Below are 6134 nucleotides of genomic sequence, written 5' to 3' on the forward strand. Positions count from 1 at the left end.
CGTGTCTCTGTATAATGCGAGCCAGCCTCTTCAGTTGCCCAGGGTATCAGGGAGCTCTCTGGGAGAGGAAACAGCAGACCTATAAAGGGAGATCCGCTCCCCGGCCCACAATCTGAGGAAACAGCAACCACAATAAAACGCCTTTTAAAACGGAGCACGTTCATTCATACACACACTTTCACTCCTGCACATAATTATAGGGCAATAACTCAGTCTGTATACTCTCTGGGGAACAGCCAGACAAGCGTCTGCTATTTTTTACTCACTTGGAAAAAAAAAAAAAAAAAAAGCAGTGTGGATGCTAAGATACCCATCATTTGACACCCAGGATCGACTTATCTTAATGTTGTTTCACAGACGACTCACATCAGCATGACAAATAGGAATGCGTGTTTGTATATTTTCTTTTTATTCTGCTTTCCTGCCAAACTCCCAACAATTGCGCTCAATCATTGCATTGCTTGACACGTAATCCTATTTCACAGTGTAATTCAGTTTGAATGAGGAGCTCCAGGCAACAGACAGCCTGGTGAGATGTCAGAGACCCGGACTGCAGGCTTCATAGATGAGTATTGGCTGCCCTCTAGTGTCTTCAGTCTCTCCTGCACCCTCAGGATGGAGGCAAAGCTTCAGTAGTGGTGGCACTGATGGGTGATGGAGGTTATTTAAAGTGTCAGTTCATCCAAATGATTATTTCCTCACTTTAAGTGGTATTTAAGCATATATCATTTTGGTTGTATTTGTCCAGGCTTTGAGATATCCGTTACTGAGATTTTTTTCTGCTCCCCTAAACAAAGGAAGTTGATTTAAGCCCATTCATATTGTTAGCCCTAGCCCTTGTTTGCAAGTGTCACCTTGCCCATCGGAATAGAGTTCCACAGGGTGGTGGTTGAAGACGTCCCCTATGAAATGGGAAAACCCTTCAAGAACCTGATATGCTGGCGCTCAGATGCATCAAGTGTTGCCTGGCACTGTGAACATGCCGAGTCTTCTGCAGTGGTGATTTCTCTTGCGTGGGCCGAAGGCAGCCTTTTGTGATCGTCAGAAGGACACTCATGACTCGTTGCTACTTAAGTTTCTCACTCTCAATCGATCAAACAAGTCATTAAATAAAAAAAGAACATTGTCCATTACCAGGCAGGTAGCAGGGCACATTAGGCTAACGTTAGCAACCCGTGCCCGTACCCTGCCAGTCTGCACTAATATTGGAGGAGTGGTAACAACTGCAGCAACTTCACTGCAGGACTTTAGTTGCTATCAGATGGGGAGGGGAATGCCACACAGAAATATGACAAAATACGAAACTGTCCAGCACAAATCAGCATTAACAATGTAACGTTAGTTAGCTATCTAATTAGCTACCAAGACATCAGCATACTAGCAATTCATTTGTTTTGTTTGTCATAAAAAAAGGATCATAATGCATTCAAACGTCATTAATCGAAGATAATATGATGGTTATTGTAATTTTTCAAATCTTTATCAACAAAGAAAATACATTTGTGGGTTTCTTTTGTTGCCTGTTCAGCCATCTTGCAGAGGATTTCTCGTAAAATTCAGCTGAAATGTACCTCTGACAAACCTCCCTTTGGAGGGCCATGTAGCCCTGACAGGTCGCCCTACCCTCTATTCCAACAAGAATGGGGACACCCTACCCCTTGGATTGAATGCGCAAAATGAAGGGGTAAGGGCTAAGTGGTAGGGGCAAGGCGTGCAATTGGCCTTAGTGTAGTTTGGGGTTGCTCACAACATCTAATTCAATAGCTTCCTCCCTTTCCAGAAAGTTACTCTAAGTTATCCACAGAAAACACTGTCAATAGTTTTCTGAGGGATTATGGTGATCTGGTTCAGTGTCTCCTCACAGACCACAAGGGCTCAAGACCAAGTGTTTGACGGCTCACTGGCTGGCGTTTTGAGTACTTTACAAACATTTGCATCACGTCCACAACTCTGTAGACTTTGTTCAAGGGAGTATCCCACAATGCATAGCACTGTGAAGTAGTAAACAAAGATAAAAAGAAAGAAAGACATGGAAGGAGTTGGCAGGACGACATTTTTCCTTGACAAATATACAGAACTAATTTGGCCGAAGAGCAGGAGACACTTTTTCTTCCAAACGGGAGCGTCAAACACTCCTGATCATTAGACTACATGGAGCCTGACATATCAGCCTCAAACTTTACAGTTCACAAGCAATGACATCAGTTAATGTCTGTGAGTATTTAGGGCTTAGTGGGACATTGGAACTCAGCCTGTTTTTCTGTAGAAATATAGCTCCAATCACAGAAATAGAGAGAGTAGAACGTACATTCCTAATCGAACCATCATAGCAGTATGGTCAGTGGCAGCCATTTTTATGTGTACCATTCCCATTGCAACTGTTTGTAGCGTGCGTCTTTCTGTATAAACTTCTGCATAAACAAACCGACTTGCAGCAAGTTACAAACTTACTGAGGTGAGGTTTTGCATTAACAACCAAATGAGCGGTGGAGCAGTTATGTCACGTTTTCAAATAAGCATGTTACTTTAAAAATATCACCATAACTTATATTCCCCTGTTTATTATGTTGCTATAAATATTAGAGCTGCTGCTTGGTTTTGATGAGTTTTCTCAAAACCATATATGGTTCCTATTAAACGCTCACAGGATTATTCGGAGTAACCCGGATGATGTTTATGGAAAGTCACTCAGCTGTTGATTGTAAATGCTTTAAGCAGGACCAACACGGTTCCACTTATAATTATTTTAGGGTGACTCCACAAATGTCACATACTATTATCTCAAAATGTTGTAAGATGAAACTATGTGCATTAAACTAGATGTAAGTGAGAAAATATGTTTGTTGTATCTTGGGTGAACTGCCCCTTTAAATATCCCCAACTCAACACGTTTTAATGGGCCCAGTGTGTCAAAGTTATATGAATTAATTATGCTCTTTTTGTGAGCATTTTTTCTCATGTCGCAGTTTATATCTGCAAATTGATCTCACAGTGCCAAGTCGTAAGAGTTACAGATGTGCTTGTTGAGCTGTACTACATGTATCCAGATGTGATTAAAGAGCGAGGAATCATCCTGAACCCTTGCAGCCACTAGAGGTCGCTGTAATCAAAGGAAACCCGTTGCAGTTAATGAGCACTTCTGGTTCTGTGCAGACTCCTTCTGCATGGGTATCAATAACCATCCATCAAACATGGGAGACTGATGTCTGACAACATGAACAAGGTGTCGTGTTAGTGTTTGTTCGCTGTGACTATTTTCTCTACTGCGAGGGGCACATTAGCTGAAAGGAGGAAAATGAATTGTCTATTTCTGGCCGGTGTTCCTGGTTGAGGACATATAGATCGTATCAAGCTTCAAGTCTGGAACATATCTATCTTGTTTCAGCGTGGCTCAATCTGATCTACTGCACCATCTGTATACCACAGTTACTGTAGGAGAGGGGGCATTTACAGTAAAGAAATGTCAGGTTAACACCAGCAGTTACTTTCTCTTTCTTTGTCCCAGCCTTTTTCCCACCCCGCCCCCTTCTCCGTCTTAATCTTTAATCTCCAGAGATATAAATATATGAGGCACTCCAAGCTAACAATGGACTGATTGAATCTCCGTGAGCTGCTCTGTGACAGAGCAGTCAATCACAGTGTCCTCTGCTAATCAGTGTCTTTCTTGAGAAGAGAGGGCACAATAAGAGAACAGGTCAGGAGGGAAGCAGGAGTGATGACAAGACGCTGGCACTAGAAATATAGAGGACCGAGGGATGAAGGGAGGTTTAAATGTGGATTGAGGGATGAAAAGAGGTCTGGATGAATGGAGCAGAATCAAATCTCCAGCTCTGGGGAGGTCTACACACTCAGGATCCATTAATCCCGCACAGATCCCCCTTTTCTTTATGTTTCATTTCCTTCTTCCTTGAGAAAAAGAAAAGAAAGTCTTTAGTTTTCCACTTGTTTGGCTTTCTCATAATCACCAATATTCTCTTATCAACTGCTTAATCATTAAGTTTTGAATATGGCTTCTGTATTTTAATGCCTGTGCTTATTTTCTCTCCCTCGTTCCCACTAAAAACATTTTCAGAAGTTGAGCGTTCTGCTTCAAGCTTTGCCGTGGGATCTGATGTAAACTTTAAATGTACCACAGAGGGTTAATTGTGTTGCAGCAGGCAAGGGATCACATTTGGGACTTGTCAGCTTTATAATTTTCCCTCTTTCTTTCTTTATTGAAGAAAAGTGGATTACTTCCAGACCTTGACAAGGAGACTGAGACACAGAGGCTGGTTCCATCCAAATGTTCCTGCAAATCTTTTCAGCAGCGTGGTGTGGCTGCGGGAAGGGATTGTTGGCCGGTGTGTTGGTCCAACACTTTGGTTCAGACAAAGACTGCGTATAAAGATGGCCCAGATAGAGTGAGATATCTTAACAACAAATGCATGTGTCATGTGATTTGGTACAGACATTTCACAAACACGTTTCTCCTCCTACTTTGCATCTGGTGTCACAAACAGGACAACATTTCCACTTGTCTAACACTCCAGTTTTTGACAGTGGTGGAAGAAGCACACACAGAGTTTTACTTAAAGGGGAACTACACCTATTTCCAAAATGTATACATGTTATTTATATGGTCTAGGGCAGTCCAAAAGTATTAGCAGACATGAACAACTCTCACCCAAATCCAAAAACTAGAGTGCTAAACCTCAAGTTTGTGATATCATAGGGCATAAAGTCTGGAGCTGCCCCAAAAGAGATGTTCTAGATGACATAGAGAGCAGCCAGGGGAGTGTTCTGAGTATATGGGTACGTTTTCTGTCTAATAACTACAAACACTAGAATAGAATAAAGCTCATTTGGGTATAAAAAGGAAAACAAATATTCTGTGGGCCCATAAAATCACGCTCCAATTCATTGTCTATGGAGCAGCTCTAGACTTTATACTCCATGACATCACAAATTTGAGACTTACTGCTTTGGTTTCTGGTTTAACGAGAGAGTAGCTCATGTTCACAAATATTAATTGAACTGTTCTGGGCCCTGGAAATAACATATTAGAATTCTAAATTGAGCTGCTGTTCCTCTTTAAGTAAAAGTAGTTTTACCACAATATAGAAATACTCGTGCATTCAAAAGTTTACTCCATTGAGAGTGCAGAAGTGTTAGTATCAAAATGTACTTCAAGTCCAACCAGTAAGGGTGCTTATTATGCAGAATTGTCAATTTCAGAAGTATTTCTAAATATAGTGCATGTGAATGTCACCAGGCGATCAATAAAGTCTTATCTTTATCCATATTAATATATTATAATTTATTAGTTGATTATATTTAGTATTACTAATCTAAATCTTCAAAGTAGGCCTCACTTAAGGTACCAAATAAATGTAGTGTAGTTAAAAGTACAATATTACACTCAGAATAAAATGAAATACTCAAGAAAAGTAAAAGAAGTGCAGTGGCTTACTTGAGTAAATGTACTTCGTTACTTTTCATCACTGGTTTGTGGAAGGACACTTCTCAGACAAACAAATAATATGCTATCTGACATGTTTGACATGAAACATCATTAGCCAATAGTTAACATGAATTTGAACAACAGCTGAGAGCCTAAGACTAAAGGCCCCAAAAATTATTTTAATTTTTTATTTTATTTTTTCTTTATCAAACGTTAGTATGAACGTAGGCTATATCTAATAAGAATCATTCATATTAAAATATAAATAATATTAATCAAGAATTTCACGCAAAAATCGACCGCAGTTGACCCTGCTTTCTGATTGGTTGCTTAGAGCTAATGGGTTTGGTTGCACCAGTGTAGATTGGTTGCCAACAAACAGCCAAACTACACGTTAGCGAAGGGTGAGGAAGGTTTTGGTGCCGTCCATATGTGTCATGTACATAGACTGTATAAAATAAGGTCATGTATCAATGTGTTCTTCTTCCATTAAAACGAGTGAGTCTGGAAGTTGACTGTGCTGCAGGAAGAAGTCACAACATGATGGAGTAAGTGCCCATAATGTGTCTGCTGAACTTCACCTGGCAAGGCGCCATATTGGAAGCAAAACCTGAATGGGATTACTGCCAACACCACGCGGGATGCATTTGCGTTATTAAGTCCATATCAGGATGATTTTTTTGGACGTCTTCAA

This window comes from Epinephelus moara, chromosome 18 (genome assembly GCF_006386435.1).
Source record: "Epinephelus moara isolate mb chromosome 18, YSFRI_EMoa_1.0, whole genome shotgun sequence".
NCBI lineage: Eukaryota > Metazoa > Chordata > Actinopteri > Perciformes > Serranidae > Epinephelus > Epinephelus moara.